We start from the raw sequence: 19,380 nt of genomic DNA, 5'->3' as shown, positions 1-19,380 counted from the left end.
ATCTACGTGAGTAAGGGGACTAAATTGGGATGATTAGGTTTTGATCCGCCTTAGAGATAAGGAGAAGGTTTCAAATGAATAAAAGGGATATAATTTAAACAATAGGCTACTACTACAGTTCACACAGAGAGATATTGCCATAGCAATTGTTTTATCAAGTTCCTTATTAGAGATAGTCGAGGAACACTTCTAGCAAATTCTATCGGGCAGCATAGGCATAGAATGCTTAGATCATCCGAGGCATAGAATAAATTATCGTCATAGCAAATCCAGCTAATTACCCCTATAGAAGCTTGTTTGTGTGAGGTTGTCAAGCCTTAATCCAGAGCTCAGATTTATCTTGCCTTAACACAAATTTTCTTGTTCACTTCAACATTCATTAAAACTCTTGCTACAACTTAATTTTTTTGTTACATTCACACTTCAAAAAAATTCTGCCACAACAATATTTTTCATTTGTTCATACAATTTCTACCATTGCTAGAATTTCTTTCATTGTTTATATCATTACACACAGCTATACTTAGTGACACCCTTGTTCACTTCAACATTCATTAAAACTCTTGCTACAACTTAATTTTTTTGTTACATTCACACTTCAAAAAAATTCTGCCACAACAATATTTTTCATTTGTTCATACAATTTCTACCATTGCTAGAATTTCTTTCATTGTTTATATCATTACACACAGCTATACTTAGTGACACCCTTTTTACTATAACATTTTTTAAAATACCTCTAATCTATGTGGAGACGATACTCACTCACTACTATATTACTTGATCGACTTTGCATAGTTGCACATATTTTGCGTTCAATTTATAGCACTCATATAACACACATCAAGTTTTTTAACGTCGTTGTCGGGGATTGGCAATTGGTGATTTAAAAAAAAATTGCTATAACAATATTTTTCTTCCCTTATTTTTGTATAACTTTACTTTTATTTTCTTTTATTTATCTTTTTTGGTTTCATTGGTGTATGATCCGAGGGCAACCAGAAGGACTACTACTATCTATAGTACCTGAGATCAAGCAGTTTTTTCAGACAAATGAGACATGCTCAGCGTATTCAAGTAAATATGTATGCAATTCAAAACCAAGGAGGTGACCAAGTAGAGGATACTAAAGATCCAAATACCGCAACAAATCCCAATCCAAGGATTGTTGTCCGTCCATGTGCTATTTGAGATCGCCTTGCTCCTATCTTGAATGATCTAAATTCTGGTATAGTGGCACCCGAGATTCAAACATCCCATTTTGAACTCAAAGTTATGATGTTCAATATGTTAAACTTCAACCACATATTTATATATCAATTATATATCAATCCACAATCATTCAATGCTTTAATTTTTTAATTTTTAATGATTCATGCATGGCTTATGCACCCATTTTTCCGATGATTTTCCCAAAAATCACCCCTACGAACTTTATTTACCTGTCAGACACCCTTTAATCTTTATTTACCAATCTAACACCCTTTGTAGAAAGGTGTGGCCAATGCACCGCGCTTTATACTGACATGGCGACACGCTAGGTAAGGCGGAGTGCATGGGCCGCGCCTTTGCTTTAATTTCACAACCTCCTACCCGTTCACACCCCCATTCCCTCCCTATAAATACCTCCATTCTCAATCATTTTCATAACACCAAATCTTCTAAACTTCTCTCAAATACTCTTATATTCTCTCATAGCTCTTTAAGGTATATTTTATTATATTTAATATTTTGTTAGTATTTTATTTAATTATTTTAATTTTTAATATTTTATTTAATAATTTTTTTGTGCAGTTATAAAATGGAAGGTGGTATGCTTCATTTGGATGGAAATCATATATCGAGTCATTATGTTGATACGGTAACATTTTTATATTTTCATTTAATTTAAATTATTAGTAATAATTTATTTATTTAATGCATGATTATTAGTTTATAAATTAATTTATGGTAATTATTAATATTTTTAAGAGAGCGATCGTATATTAGATTCTTTTATCTGGAACCTTAAGTTAGCGATACTTGACCGTGTCTGGTTGTATTTAGTCGAGGCTGGATTCAGTCACATAGCTAGATATGAAGGCCATTGTAGGATAGAACCAAACATGATTTCTGCATTAGAGGAGCGGTGGAGGCCGGAGAATCACACATTCCATCTTCCGTGCAGAGAGTGCACGACTACTCTTGAGGATGTTTTTATGCACTTGAGGCTTTCGGTGGATGGAGATTTGATTTCAAGGATGGCACACGGTAACTGGAATACTTTGTGCCAGGAGTATATAGGAGGTGTCCCATGAAAATTTAACGGTGGTCGGATACCGTTAAATTTGTTAGATGAAAATTTTCAAAATTTTAGTGAGGACGCCTCAGAGGATGAAGTTAAAAAGTATGCACGAGCATGCATACTACAACTGATAGGAAGATTGTTAATGCCAGACAAATCACGCAACCAAGTTCACTGTATGCGGTTGGAGCATCTTGACGATTTTCATATGTCTGGATCACTTAGTTGGGGCTTGATAGTTTTTTCTTTCTTGTCTAGGGAGATGTGTCGAGCGACTGACTACAGGAAAAATGCTATCGGCGGATGTCTCCTTCTGCTGCAGTCTTGGATATGGTATCGCTTGCCCTTTTTATGTCCGGTTGTGAAGAACACGTTCGTATTCCCGCTACTATTGAGGTAATTACAAAACTAATTTTGTATATTAATCATTTTATCCAGTGTATAATAAAAAAAATTCCTTGAATAGGTGGTCTATTGATAGAAAAAATCATCGGGATCTACCTGATGAATTAGAAATAATCAGGCTACTAATCGATCAGAAGGCTGGCACAGAGTTGTGTATTTTAATGTTTGAAAATCGATTTTGTATCATAGTATAATAATTAGATTATTATTTTTGATAAGAATTACATATATTTGTTTTAGTTTGAATGGACTCCATATTCTAATGATGATATGAGGATGTGCTTCCCACCTGAGTTGAGGTGCCCATTAGATGTTTGGATGGAGGTGGTCCCTCTTATATGTTATGCAATTGTCGAGTGGCACCCCACTGATCGCGTGCTCTGACAATTTAGTTTTGTACAACCAATTCCGAAAGCACCTCGCAATATGGACCAGTTGCATAACACATATCGACGCGGCAAGACAGATACGATTGGCTGGTGAAGCATAATGAGTGGGTCATTATATGAGAGGATCGACATCGACGCCTTCCCCATAGAGAACCCATTTATGTTAACGACTTGACTGTTGCAGATGATTATTATGACTGGTTCAACAGCAATGGGAAATCGTTTCTACTTTTCGAGAATGCACGAGGATGGAGCATTAATTGACGTCGGTAGAGAGCATGTGATTCCGGTTCATCGTCAACTGCACCACCAGAACCTTCACAGAAACCACCATCTACAATAGCGTATATATCGCAGCCATATATGATGTTGTCACCGCCTTTCCCTTACCAGACATCTCCGCTGCCACCGTCACAGAGTTATATGACCCCTCCTGGAGGATATTATGGGTCTATGTTTGCATATTCGACCTAGGGTTCATATGTTGGTTATTTGGCGCGTGCAGTCTCATCACCGATGGCTGCCGCACAGACACCTCATGTACAATTTTCTCATTCATCAATGTATGTGTTTTCTAAGTTTTCTCAGTTTTCTATGAACGGTGGGCTAGTAGTCAAACACCTCCAGGGTCCTTATTCCATAGAGGTGTTACATCGTTATCAGTTCCTCATCAACAAAATGTATCTGCTTCTGACGATGACGACGACGTGATGATGATGACAGTGAGGAGTCACAACCAGTTATACGAAGAAATCCTCCTCGAGACCGACAACCATTGTCCTGCGGAACACATTCGCACTACAGACATCGATAGATTTTGATATTTTATTATATTTGTATTTAGTTGTTTATTGGACTTTTTATTGTAATTTTTTTATTTATCAGTAAATACTTAATTTATATTGTTAATTTTGTTGGACTTTTTGTTAATTTATTTTGTTAATTTTATTTATTACCATTTAATATCAATTATTGTAATTTTTTTATTATTTACCATTTAATACTTATTGTAAGTTTGTTGTATTTAAATTTATATTCAAATACCAAATTGCTATTAGTTTGATAAAATTTAATAATTGTGTTCGATAACTTTCTTAAGTTTGTCACTTATTATCTCTTGTATCGTTTAATCACATATAACGCCAACGTCGAATCTCGTTTTCTTGTATCGTTTTTTAATCTTCATCAGCGGTTATCAAATGTCATTAACTATAAGTAAATGTAAATTAAACTACAAGAATTATTATTTGATAAACAACAACTACATCAGTTCCTCATCAACGATTACTTATGACAACAGAAGTGGACATGTTCTTCTAGTGTGTTCTGAGTTTCTACAATGCCCACATTTTTTGTCGTGTCTAGATTTTTCTCAAATATCTATATCACAATGAATACGAGTGGATTTTGGATGACCACGGCCCCTTAATAAAGTCGGATCTGGTACAATCAGAACCCAATTCTGAACCTCATTAGGGTCTTTGTCATTACCTATGAGGAGAACTCAAATTCATATCCTTAAACACTTTTGATAGTAGGTATACGGGATCCACAAAACGGTTATAGTCTTAACGGGTATGCGAGCAAGCTGCTATCACATGAGAGCATGGATACTTCAAAGCTTGAAAAAACCCACAGTCGCACCATCTATCCCGTAGATTTACTCTTAACGACACAGCTTCAATCACTTGAAAAGGTCGCAGCAACTCTGTGACACGAAATAATTCATACGTTCTAGAGAAGCTTGTTACAGACATTCCATTTGACACAACAATATTTTTGGTAGATCTGTAACAAATCTAGGGTGATAGACATGACCGCCTTGCATCCAGGTATGAGCTTGTCCCCCGAGCTTTGCAAAAAGCCCCCAAACGAAAATATGTAGTTTTTACAAAAGCCGCTACAGGTAAGTGACGTGCACCCTTTAAGGTCGAATTAATTGCCTCAGCCAAGTTGGTCGTCATGTGTCCATATCGATATCCACCATCATATGCATTTGTCCACATTTCTTTATCGATGAGGCTGATGAAATCATATCATTCCTCGTTCTTCGCCCGCAAACCTTGAAGCATGGATTCAAATATTTGAGGTAGTAGTTCGTAACCTGAGCATAAAATGTATAACTTACTAACTTTGTTTCTTTAAAAAATGAAAATGATCGAAAGAAAAAAACTGCAGCAGTTTCACTTATCCATGCGTACAAGTAATTGGCGCTCATCATTCTTTTTGAACCTTCCATGGTAGTTCGCAACAATCTGTTTGATACAATACCCATGTTGGACAAAGGGTGGTTGCCACAGTGGACCCAATGACTCTATTGCTGCTTTGATACCAGCTCCGTGATCTGAAATGACACAGATTTTTTCCCTCGTGATAACATGTGAATGTAAGTTTCGGAGGAAAAAAGTCCAAGAACATGTATCTTCTCCTTCAACAAGATCAAAAGCAACTGGAATAATGTTGTGATTACCATCATGGACAACTTTCAATAGTAAAACTTGCTTGTATTTTCCATACAAGAAAGTCTCGACGATCTAGACCACAGGCTTCCAATATTTGACAACATTAATGCACTGTGGGCAAGTCCAAAAAATCTGATAGAATTGGCATCGATCGCGAAGAACTCGATTATTGTGGTATACATGAGAGGTTTTGAAGTCCACAATTGTCCCAGGATTCAACCTCCGTACCAGCCTAAACCAACTTGGAAGTTCGTTGTAAGATGCATCCCATTCACCGTGAAGTTTTTTAATGGCATTTTGCTTTGCCCTCCATGCTTTTCTATATGAGACGGAATACCCATACTGCGATTGTATAGATGAAATCAACACAACAATAGCTATATGTGTGCTTGCTTTTACCATGGGCATGATGGCTTGGCAGATCACTTCAGAGTCCAAGTTAGGATGATCTTGGTTGATCCTTCTAGCACAATATGTGTGAGGACCGTTGTATACCGGTAATTCCCATATATTGTTTTTTCTCTTTCTCTTCGATACGCGAACCATTCAATTGCATCCGTTTTCACGTCGAACATAGTGGCATACATATTTTTCTGTCGTAGAATATGCGACTCTATATTGAACAAAATTACAGATATTGAAATTTTTTATAGCCATCATCGCTTCTTCTTTTCTTGAAAACTCCATGCCACCGAGATAAGGTATATCCGGAAATTCTGACACGTACATTGCACCATGGTCAGCTTCATATATGTGTGCTGGAGGGACAGTTTGTGCCATATTTGAGGGAACTTCATCTACATCATCATTATCATCGGAGTTGAATTGCGGTGATTCTGGGTGAATGAAAAGTTCAGTATCAGCATCATCCGCACCTGGCTCATGAAGCGGTTCTTCTGGTGGAGATGATGGTTCCTCCATGCTCTCCACATTTAGGTCGAAGAATCTACTACTTGCATGCATTACCCTTGAACTAGAAGACATATCGAGATTGAGATCGAAAAAGCTCGCTTGAAGCCATCGTGTCAAATGGAAACTACACAGATTGTTGTGTCGAGGGCATCTCCATATTAAGGTCAAAGAAATTGGCAGATGAATGCCTTCCCTTGAACTGGATGCGATGTTTCTATACGGATTGTTCATGGACACACATCGGTACAGATCGTAAGGAGTTGCTGATGAATGTCTCCCCATTGAAGTTGATGGGACGACAGCATGATGCGGATTTCTCATTATGGTATTAAAATCATTACACATTACCGTAGTCGGGCTGTCAACTTGATCAACTTGATCAACTTGTTCAACCAGCCCATAGTGGGAGCTTAATGACAGACCCCGAACATCACGTACTTCAACAAACTTTGCATACATCTCTTTATCGGCATTTGAATAATTACTTTGAGAATCAACTATCATTTCAACATCATCATTGTTCGATAGTTTGAACGTTGTATAAGTTAATGACAACAATGATGTTGGAAATCTGTACTGAAGTGACAATATTCTTCTAGTACTTCCAACATTAACCTTCCTTGAAATCTTCGTTATCAGCTCCTCAAGAGTTATGTTTATCTTGAAGGATATTTTAACATAATAATTTGATACGAAAACTACGCCGGTTTCATCTTCCCGAATTTCTCCATCATAATAAATAATATCTGAAATTCGCGCCATTCTTAGAGTTTGAAAGTGAGACAATATTATATCTGAAACAAGCCTAATTAAATAAATAATATATGAATTAAAATATAACACAATAAATTTTTTATACATATAAACGTAAATAATTTAAATAATATAATTTTATATTATTATTGTATTAGCAAAAATATTTCGACGTATGCTCTCGCTTTCCAATTTTACAACCACAAAAGTTAATTGAAAACAATTAATACAATATTTTTCTAATAATTATATATAATTATAAAAAATATTATAAAAAAATTACCTTATGACGAAAGATCGAACGAACTTCTGAATTAAATATAAGAGGATTATTGTATTTGTTTCTCGGTTGAGAGGGAGTTGTGAGAAAATTTACGAGGGAGATGGGTATTTATAGCCGAGAGAAGATGTTTTAAACACGAGAAGTGCGGATGCAATTATACAAGGCGCGACCCATGCACCGTGTCATTCTAAGGCATGTCATAATTATAGGAAAGCGAGGCCCATGCACCGCGCTATACACCTACGTGGCAGAAGGCGCGGCCCATGCACCGCGCCTTACCCAGCGTGTCGCCATGACAGCATAAGGCGCGGTGCAAGGGTCGCGCCTTACTCCACGTGAGGGTCGCACCTTCCTGCAAAGGGTGTTAGATCGGTAAATAAAGATGAAAGAGTGTTTGACAGGTAAATAAAGTTCGTCAGGTTGATTTTTGGGGAAAATCGCCCATTTTTCCTGCTGCGTATACATGTTGCTAGGGGTGTATTCGGTTCGGTTCGGTTTTTTACTAAAAATTGAACCGAACCGAAATAAACGGGTTTTTAGAATTTAAACCTAAACTGAAACCGAATGGTTATAAAAACCGAATTATGTGAAACCAATTTTTTCGGTTCGTTTTATCGGTTTTTCAATGAAAAATTCACTTGAAACTATAATTTTTTTTAAAAAAAATTGTCTATTCGATTCAATATGGAATAAATGGGTTCCATATGGAAAACCCGAACCGAACCGAATCGAATCAATAGAACTAAAATTTAAATCAACCCAAAAACCAAATCGTATAAGATTAAATCAAACCATTTTACTTAATTCATGTCGATTTTTCGATTTCGTTGTTCAACCCTACATGTTGCACCGTTGTTACTTGATGTCTGGCCCCTACGAAACCCTCGCACAGCCTCCTGTGTGGCCCCTGCCTAGTTGTACTCAATTTGCTGCATGCATGGGATATAATATAGAAAATTATTTTAATTTTAAAATATTATGAACAGTGATGACGATTATAAAGTATATCGTCTTTAATTTTTTAATAAAAAAAATAGTGAACAATGAAAATGATGGGAAAGTATATCTTTAATTTTTAATTCAAAAAATAGTGAATAGTGTAGACGGTAGGTAAATATATTGTCTTTAATTTTTTAATTCAAAAAATTATGTTTGAACAGTGAAGACGAGTTGCTTGCTCTCCGACTTTGTATTCACCGTAATTTTTTTTATATTTTAAAAAATAAAAACATGAACGTAATAATTAAAAAAAAAAACTAAATTACAATATCAATGTTTTTATTATTACATTCATGTTTTGATACTTATAGTATAGCATTAAGTTGGAATTAGCTTTAAAATATAGGTAGAATTTTAGGTTACAATCCGAAATATTATCAGTATATATAACATTAAAACCAGTCACATTATATTTTTAGCTTTGTTTAAGATGCCACAGAACAGATCACTTATCCTTAAAAAGAGTCAAGCTGGTCAAACTTATAACTTTCATAAACTAAATAAAAATACTCCATCTAAATAATCAAAACTTTGTGTTACCATCTGCATGAACTTACCAAGTAATGTCTACTTCGACTCATTAAATTCACAAAAATGTACCTTGGGATACTCCTCTCTACTCTAACAAGGGCCTATTGTCCTAGCTAGTAACCCAAAGTTGGATCTCATACTAAAATGCAGCCTACAAGGAATTGTTTAGTTTTTTCCCTGGAAGACACCTCACCTCATAAATTCAAGGTGACATTAACATTTACATAGAATCACTTACACTTTAAATTAATCATGAATCAAGAGATTTTAGTGGTTAAGGAACTTGTTTTTATTCCTTGAGGTTCTAAGTTCGAATACCGTATATGTGAGGGGTATGAGCGTTCATTATTAAATAGTTGTGATTCTTTAAACATATATTACCTTATATTCACTCCAAATTTATGAAAAAAGAAAAAAAAAAGTTAAGAAACTTAAAATTTATATTCACCCACTATTTAATGGCTTCCAAGGCGTTCCTCATTTTTAAATAAGCACTAATCAAAGCATTCCAAGATAAAAAAAAATTAGCTGACCGTTATTCCCATATGTAATGGGATAAGAGGAAGGTAGGATAGTAGGCTGCCCCCAACACCAGGTTAAGAGCAGCTTCCGTGGGATACCTCCGAATTATGAAATGCCCTCCGTGAGACTCGATCCCACGACCTCATGGTTAAGAACCTTGCGCTCTACCAACTGAGTTGGATGGTCATTTCAAAGCATTCCAAGACACTTGACTAATAGTGAATTATCTAGCTATCTCTATATGATATCAAAACTGTAACATAGTATTGTCTTATGTTCATGCAAATCAATCGAATTTGTGATCTTATTCAAACAATTAGGCTTTTCTTACATACACTTCTTATTTTATATAATTTCTGTCAAGCATGATCTGAGGTCAATCTGTGATTAAAGTACACTTCTTATTTTGGTAGGGTCTTCCTAATTTTGGTTGCCTCCCTAGTTTACGGACATAATTTGATTGTTTAACAATAAAATATAGGATAAGCTACGCATTTAGTACCTCAACTATAACTTTAGTTCCATTTTGATCATTTAGTTATTTTTTTTTTCAAATCGTGCCTAACATTTAGTTTTGGTTTCATTTTGGTCACATGTTAAAAAAATTAATGAAGATGTTGACATGTCACCATAAGGTAAGACAACATCATCATTGGAAAAAATTTAAAAATTGTTATGTCAGCAGTTATGTTAATTATTTAACGGCCAAAATGAAAATCAAAATGTAACGTTAGATATGATTTTAAAAAAAATAGTTAGATATGAAAATCAAAATGCAACTACTTTTCTTCCGAATACTTTTTTTTTTGAACATCTGATCATTACTAATTAATCATATAGCTTCATATTAGGAGAATAAAAATATTAATTAAATTTTTATGTGTATTTCGATGCATTTCTAAATTTGTATGTGTATTTCGATGCATTTCTAAATTTGTATTTTGTTGTACGTCTCACTTTATCTTATATTTTAAGTATTAAATAAATGCTAAATATCTAAGCACAATAAATAATAAAACAAATCCCAAAGAGACAAAAAAGAAATCATTGTGGCCGGCCTTTCCATTTTATCCCGTAAACGTCTAAACTATTAATTATTAGGTCTTCTAATATATAATTAATGACCAACTTGGTGTCGTGGTGTAGTTGGTTATCACGTCAGTCTAACACACTGAAGGTCTCCGGTTCGAGTCCGGGCGACGCCATTAAGAACAAATTTTAGTTTTGCCTTTTCGTTCCTGTTAGAAGTGGGAAAAATAAAATTACCGCCGTTGCCGGGGATCGAACCCGGGTCACCCGCGTGACAGGCGGGAATACTCACCACTATACTACAACGACGTTGTTATCAGGTAATATCTTTTACGACTTTTATTGTTTGTTTGTTTTGTTATTTACTACCTTGCCAGAGCATCACGCTTTAATCGCAAATATATCTGGCATTCAAGAAGTGGACACACTTGACATTATTTGGGATTACTTTTACATAGAGGCAAGAATAAAATGTTAGCATTTGGATATTTACATGACAGAGTGTTGACACGAGTAATGGAGTGGACAAAAAGACTCTTGTCTTATGGCGGTTGAGAAGTATTTTTGAAAGTGGTAGCTCAAGTTCTATCCCAATTTTGTTATCAATTGCCGGGAAACCTATTGAAAGAGATTACTGAATTATTGAGGGGAGATATGTATGTCATTTCATGACCTTTTATACTTGTTTTTGCACTCTTTAAATGTCTCAGTATGTATAAATGTTACTTGAGCGTTCATACATATTGAAAAAATGCTTAAATCTATGCCATATAGCTTTAATTTTCTTTCTATATGCTTTTCAACTATACAATACTTTCAATTATGTTAGAATTATATTTTGACTGCTTTTGGGGCCTAAAATTAGTAAAATTACATTTTCTACTTCATGAGTTTCGAAACTATCTTAAAAGTTTTGAAACTTTTCATAAAGTATTGATGCTCTAACTCAATTTTAGAAACTATAAAAAATAGTGTGTTTTGAAGTATGGAGACGCTGCTTAAAGTTTCGAAACTATGAGTTAAGTTTCGAAACTTGTCGCGCTACCACCCGTTTTAGATAAGTTTTTAAACTTATTTTTCTCAAAACCATCTTATTTTGTTTTAAATTCTTTCGTCCCTCTCTCTCTCAAAACTTTCAAATACACATCACCCTAGTCATTCGTCCACCGTCGAGGAGTCGTCGTTCGTCCTCCGACCACTGTCATTCACTCCAACCGTCTTCCTTGTTTTCTCTTTCATTTCTTTTAAAGGTAATTTTCACGAAACCTTAAACATAATTTCTTCCAAATATTGAATTTTACATTAATTTCATTCAAATTTCATTTTTTTTAATTTCATTTATAACATGTTTTAAACTATCTTAAACTTGTGTTATTCATTTAATATCAAGCTCTTGGTTTAAGATTTTGAAAAATATTCTAAGTTAGGGTTTCGAATCTCATGTTAATTTATGCGAAAATTACTTGAGATTGTTGAAATTGGGTCGATCATTGGAGTTATTTACATGTGTTTTTGTTGTAGGAGGGTTACCTATTCACTAAATTTTCTTAGAAGCCTAGCTTTTAAGTCCGCCCACCAAATGTTCGGTTAAATTACCCAATGAATTTTCCTAATCCTAAACCATTTTTTATCACATATGGCTCCCAAAACTTCCAACAAATGTCCTAGAGTCAGCCAATCATCCACATCGTCCTATTCTTTCTAGTCACTTTGTTTTAAATCTGGCGATGATCGTCGTAGGTTCCGTCAATTCTTTTGTAATAAACCCATTCGATCAGAACATAAATTTGATGTCAACTTTCTTTTCTCTGTTGTTTACAAGTTCAGTTTCCTTGAGCTCTTTACCACATGGAGGTGGCTAGACTTGATGCGTATTCCCGATGTAATTTATCCAAATCTTATTTGAGCTTTCTTTTGTAATATTGTTCTTCTTCATGAAGAACCAAATCCTGATATACCTCATGAACGACAAACCAAAAAAGTAATCGACATTCAATCCTATCTCATGGGAAATATCATAAAGCTTATTGTTTAATCCATTGCCACTGACCTAGGAATTCCTTGTGACAGTCTTTTCAATGACGATGCTCCGGTTGCCATTGCTCCTCTTCAAGGTCACAATCCTACCCTTTTAAATTTTGAAGAGCGTCTCTTGCGCCTTTTTGTTACTTGGTTTCTCCTCCTTTCGGGTTGAAAAGCCACTCGTATGAGAGACCTAGACTATTGGTGGATGTATCATTTTCGATCAAAAACGTGTCCTCAACTATCTCAAATCATCTTTTAACGAGCTTATCAATACTATTTCTAATGGTCTTGGGTCTAAACATTCTTTACCATATGCTTGTGTGCTTAGTCACATCTTCACCAAGTGTCGGGTTAACCTTGACTATGACATCGACGTTCCCCTCTTGAGCTCCATCAACCTCACCTCGACTCACATGACCGGAAATGTCTTCATAAATAGGGAATTGGTTCGCATCCGATAAGATCAAACCGGAGAAGCTTCTAGAGGTAATGTCGCATATGTTTATCATGGAGATTTTTCTCCTCCTCCGTGTCCTCCTGTCATTTTTTAGTCGCTTTAAAATTACATGGTTGGTAGATTTGATGATGTATTTCATTGCTTTAATGCTACTATGGATGCTCATCTTGGCACTTTGGAGGCTCGTTCCCCATATCCTTAGCCTTCTCTCGGTCTTTCTTCTCATTTGAATAATGATGTTGATGATGATGGGATGATTGATCCTCTTTTTCTTTAGCATTTCATGATACATTTAGGATCTTTGGATGTTTTCGATATTTTTTGCATTTAGATATTTTTTTATATTTTGAACTTTTAGGACTTCATATTTTGGATGTTTTGGTTATTTTGGATATTTTGCTTATTTCATATGTTTTTGTTATGACACTTTTAAGGTTTTCTATGTTGAATATTTATTTTTGATATTTTTGGTTATCATATATTGGATTAGTATCTTGGTTTATTATGCTCTAATCTTATCTTCTCTTTTGTAGCTAAATGATTTTGATCTAACAAAAAGATAGGAAAAATATCAAAAGACTTTTGATTAATTCTCGTTTTTTATATAAATTTTTACTAAATTTTTATAGCCTTAAATTCTTTTACAAAGGGGTAGATAAATGAAAATCCATTGCTTTTGAATGATATGTAACTTGACAACTTTATGACAAATCTTGAATTAAGAAAGTTTTTACATAAATATTTTGTTATATCAAAAGGAGAGATTGATAAAACATAAATAATTTATATATATATTCATAAATTTAATTTTAAGTCCTTAAAATTTGTCCAATCTTTAAAATAAGTTTTCTAAGTTCAAATTATGTCAAAAAATCATTCAAACACTTTAGAACAATTTTCAAAGTTAAATCTTTCTCAAAATGTCAAAAATCATCATTTTAAACAAGCTTTGACCAGAAGTTTCGAAACTTCTACAAGAGTTTCAAAACTCGAGTTTCGATTCTCTCCAAAATAGTAAACTTTGGAGTTTCGAAACTTTCATGATAGTTTCAAAACTTTTCTTATAGTTTCGAAACGTCATGTACATATAGCCTTTAATGCGTGAATTTAATGCTTTAATCGACTTCAAACTCCCTCCAACAACCTTAAACAGCTAGAATCACATAAAAAGGGGTCTTCAAACGGCCAAGAAAAGATAAGAAAGTTATTTTAACAATCAAAGAGCAAATAGAGTCAAATTTGTATTTCCATTGTGTCTTTCTTTCCTTAAACATTATTCCATTCATTGTCAATTTTATTATAGTGTTATTAGGTGTGTGAGAGAGCTTCAATTTGCAAACAATTTATCTTTGTGAGGATATTCAAAGTTTGCTCATTTGTAATTACTTCTTAGGAAAGGTTGAACACTTAAGACTTTGTTGTATAAGTTTTAGTGTTGTGTAAGGTTACACCTTTTTTCTAAAATGTTAGAAAAATTAGTGAATTTATTGAAATTCTCAGTTCGGAAGCTTAGGTAGTGGATGTAGACTTTCTAAAATCCTTGTGTCAATTTCATATTTCTTGCTTTAGCTTCCAACAAATTCTTATTGCCAATTCACTCCCTCTTGGACACTTTCCTTGATCGATTGACTCAACAGAAGTGCACCGTGCGCTCTTTATGATGAAGTCTTGGAAGACACCTGGTGAAGATGGCTTTCATGTTGGGTGTATTAGGAATTTAAGGGTACTTTTTGGGTCTCTCTCACTTCTTTGGTTCGCTCAGCTTTGAAACAGGTACCTTTTCGGTCGAGTTAAGTCATACTCTTCTTGTTTTGATTCGTAAAATGCTTAACCCGGAATTTGTCAAGTAGTTTCGCCCTATAAGTTTATGTATTGTTGTGTACAAGCTCATTACAAAAGTGTTTGCGAACAAATTATGACCTTTGTTTGTAGATTTGGTTGCCTCGTTTCAGGTGAGCTTTATGCCTGGTCGTCAAGCTACTGATGACATTCTCCTCGCTCAGGAGATGTTACACAAAGTCAAACATTTCAAAGGGAAAAGTGGCCAAGAAGCTATTAAATTCAACCTTGAAAAGGCATATGACAGGATCCGTTGGGACTTTCTAAAAGAAAATCTTGAACAGTTTGGGCTTCCTCAAGCTTGGGTCGATCTCATTCTTTTCACTACAACAAAATTGGTTTTTAGCAGCATTTTTTTCGTCCTGTAGCGGCCATTTTAAGCGCCGCTAAATGCACTCACGACGATAACAAAAACGTCGCAATAAGCGCCGGCCATACCAGCACCGCTATAGTTAGTGGCGTTTGAGAACAAAAAACGCCGTAAAAGGTCATGATCGGTCAGATCTATAGTGGCATTTTTGGAACAAATGTTGCAAAAGGTGGAGATTTATAGCGGCGTTTTTGAACAAATGCCGCAAAAGATCTACACCTATAGCGGTGTTTTTTGAACAAACGCCGTAAAAGGTCATATCTATAACAGCGTTTTTTGGATACAAACATCTCTAATTACCTTTCATTAGTTAAGATTAATTTATTTTGCATATTTCATTTCTGGTCCACATCACCTAAATTGTTATAAAGCATTAATGATATTTGCTTACGTTGTTGTTACCAACTATATCATCTAATTAGAGATTTACATGATTATTACAACACTATTAGTCAATTACAGCACTTATCATCCTAGGTATCCAGTATAACATCCAAGTCCTTTTTTAACTGTCTCTTCTTGAGAAGCTGGATACAGATAAGCAACAGGATATATTCTCCAATATTTTGGAACACAAGCAAATGAAACAAGATATATGTATAGAGAATCATCGTTGGACAAAAGAAGAAAAGATCACTGTAATTAAAAGATACATAAATAGAACATGGGTATCTATATCTTTTCTTAAAAAATAAGAGAAGTAACCCAACATAACATGGATGGAGGAAAGAAAGAATGTTATTAACCTATAATGTTATTAACCTATAATTGAAAAGGTTCAACCACATTACAAAGCGTAAGTTACTAAAAGTAATAATTGGTATCTAACAGCATAATAGATGCACCACTACCATATTCCTACTGCTGATTTTTACAATGAAAATGAAGAACGGAATACCTTACCATATTAGCCTTCAAAGAGCAGTATAAATGGTTTCAAGTTCAGATCTACGAGAGTCAAACTCTTCAATCTTCATCCACTTCTTTCTTAATGAATCTTCAGCTTCTTTCCTCTCTGCACACAATTTATCCAACCGTTGTATTTCAGACATTAATGTATTTAAGCTTGCCTTTAACCCAACAACATCTCTCTCCTTGGCCCAAAACTCTAACTGATAGAAAATTTAACATACAATGTAGCATGAGTAAATAAACATCAAGATGAAAAAGAGCAAATATAAACATCTGATCACCTATTCTTTCTTGGAAAATCTAGTAACTCATAACCATAGGAATCATAACCATAGGAATTACCTCAAATTGTCTAAGACTGCCAACATTTTGTGTAGCAGCTCCAACAAGAGTGCGTGAAGGAACTGAAGAACTACCTTCTTAAAGACGTTGAATAAGCGTTTGACATAAGTCCCTAGCTTCTGCAACTTTGTTGAGAGCATCTTCAGTAGCTAAAAATTGTTGAACATGTGCTTTCTGCAAACAAACATGTATTGATAAATCAAACTACAAAAGGATGACTTAGGATAATCAACATAAGGAAAACATTGGGGCTAACAAAGTTAAGTGAAGACAACTAGCCAACCAGTATTCATTCATCTTAAATAAAAATGCCTCTAGTTTCATAATCCCCTTAACAACAATATTAATAGATGCAGGAGGTAGTAGGAGATAGAAGTAAAAGAGTAAATTTGCATAAGTTGAACTCTCAAAAGGAAAATGAGACCTGTCTTTCAAGAAGTTGATCATCCATTCCTATCTTCCCATTACCATGAAGTTGATAGTTTAAGGGGAGCTCGCATTTTGAGAGGAAACATCCATAACTTTGTTCTCATATTTGTACCTGATAAAAATATAACTTTTATTCAATACAAGGTGCATTCAAACCAAACAAGCAATCAAGAAATTTAAGATATTTGCATGAACGAAAAATCCTTTTAATACGAATATAACTTTCAACAACATATTCCAGACACAATACACCCACGTTCTCAAATGTCTAACAATAAAGAAACTAGAAGCAAAAGATGCTAAGTAATAGAAGCTTTTCGATAGAGAAGATATAGTTTGCAACCAAAATAAAACCCAAGCATGCCATTCACCAAAGAAGAGAGAGCTATAACAATGTAACTATAAATGTTATCCTAGTTGCAGCATTATGATAAAAGTTGTTGCTTTATGTACTGCGTAAAGTATGATAGGATCAAACAAACGGAATAACTAGACAAATGGCAGTATTTTCTGTGCAACTCTAAAGCAAATGGTTGCTAAGAAACATATTACAGATGTAAGATTCTAAACTCTATAGTTAATTATTTGTGACCATACAACTAGACAAGTAGAAGGAAAGCCAAAGGAAGCTTATCTGAAACTCTATAACCACCAACAAGAAAAAATACGAAAGAAAAAGTCTACCTTAAGGTTTCAACATCAGCTCTAACATCAACTTTCTATATTTCTCTAGAAATCAGGGTTTTAAGCCTTGAAGTGCATGTGGTAATTGCCTGAAGTAATTGAGGAGGGTTTTTGAGGCAATTTACAATAACAATTCTAACTTCATCGGGTATCTCCCCATCGAAATCAAATCCTAATTTGGTAGTGTCTGATTGAGGACCCAGATGTATCCCATTTCCTTCATAAGCTGGAAAAGAATTTCTCACTTTTTCAACCATGTGTTCTGCAAGAGTTTCACATGCCCTGCGAATATTTCTTTCCCGAGTTGTTTCAATAAGAATGACATCATCTGCAGCTTTATTTCCTTTAACAGTTGAATATACATCTTCCTTCTCACTGTTTCAAATTTAAAATAAAGTGAAAAAAATCTTTAAAAATCAAGTAGAAAAACCTGTAATTGGCCCTTTCGTCGAGCATCCTCTTCCTTTCAGCTTCCTCTCTAGAAACCTCCAACATCATAGCCTTCAAATATTTCCTTTGTCTCCTCACAATATGTCTCAACCTCTCCACCTCCTTGGCAGAGGATTCCTGTTCCTTTATCGCTGCTTTCCTCGTCAAAAGAACCCTCTACCCGGATCCCGATTTCGACTCCTCGACTACTTAGGGCTCCGATGTACCAAATCTAGGGCTTCAAATGGGGATGTATTTTCCAAAATCGTTTTCACCTTCTCTAATCGTTTAAACTTTTTTCTTGAATAGGAGAAGATGTCTTGTCGGAAGGCGAAACAAGCTCTAGATCCTTGTTGTTGTCCATGTCGACGATCTTTAATTTTCCGGAACAGCAACAGAGAAGATAATGTATTTGATTTTGTTTCACCGCCAAGCACTGTAATGTCGTCTAACAAACCATAATCATCGAACATCTATGCGTTGGGGTTTTTCGATGAAGAATTAGGGAAGAAGAGGGAAGATAGGGAAAAATGGTTCAAAAGAATTAGTTATCGGCCAGGAGATAGGAGGGAAATATAATTATCCTTTCGCGGCATTTACATGAAAAAACGCCACTTATGTACGTGATTTTGCGGCGTTTTTAGAACAAACACCACTATTGTACAAGTCTATAGCAGCATTTTTCCAAAAGCGGCAGTAATGCATTAGTTTATAGCAGCGTTTTAATAAAATGCCAGTACAGTACAATATTTTAGAGGCGTTTTTATAAAAAGTGTCACTATATATCTGGCTATCGCGGCATTTTTTACATAAATGCCACTAAAGTACGAGGTTTTAGTGTCATTTTTCCAAAAATGACACCATATATTTGGATATTGCGGCGTTTTTCCAAAAACGCCGCTATATGTAAAATATTACCGACGTTTTATATAAAAACGACGCTACAACCACCACTAAAATCCAATTTTGCTGTAGTGTTTTTGCCTTCAATTCTTGTTCAGAAGGGATAATAATCATCAAGCTCGTGTGTTTAGAAGAGTGTTGGATCAATTCTGTCTTGTTTTAGGTGCTAAGGTTAGCTAAGAAAAGCCGAAATTTTTCATACCTTCTCATGTTAGGACGAGTATTAGAAGGAGCTTTGGTCAAATTATTAACATGAGCTCATCTTCTGACTTGGGTAAGTACTTCGGAGTGTCTTTCATCCATGGATGTGTCATTAAATCTTGGTATAGTGAGATTGTTGATAAAGTTAATTCAAGGTTAAGTGGTTGGAAAGCTAAAACTTTGAATTTAACGGGGTGAACTACTCTTATTAGCTCAGTCG

General features: G+C 34.8%; 2 non-coding genes and 1 pseudogene across 2 annotated transcripts; 1 reads left to right on the top strand and 2 right to left on the bottom strand.

Annotated features, from left to right (window-relative positions):
- Positions 1-10,671: 10,671 nt before the first annotated feature.
- On the top strand, positions 10,672-10,745 carry TRNAV-AAC. Its single transcript has one exon. It is a non-coding gene; the product is annotated as a tRNA-Val (tRNA).
- Positions 10,746-10,806: 61 nt separating this feature from the next.
- On the bottom strand, positions 10,807-10,878 carry TRNAD-GUC. The gene has a single exon. It is a non-coding gene; the product is annotated as a tRNA-Asp (tRNA).
- Positions 10,879-16,174: 5,296 nt separating this feature from the next.
- Positions 16,175-18,529, bottom strand: LOC120219251 (annotated as a pseudogene).
- Between the last annotated feature and the right edge of the window lie 851 nt (positions 18,530-19,380).

Source organism: Hibiscus syriacus, unplaced genomic scaffold (assembly GCF_006381635.1).
Source record: "Hibiscus syriacus cultivar Baekdansim isolate YM2019G1 unplaced genomic scaffold, ASM638163v2 tig00000778_pilon, whole genome shotgun sequence".
Classification (NCBI taxonomy): Eukaryota; Viridiplantae; Streptophyta; class Magnoliopsida; order Malvales; family Malvaceae; genus Hibiscus; species Hibiscus syriacus.
The sequence above is the reverse complement of the archived record's forward strand: the minus strand, read 5'-3'. Positions and strand labels throughout refer to the sequence as shown.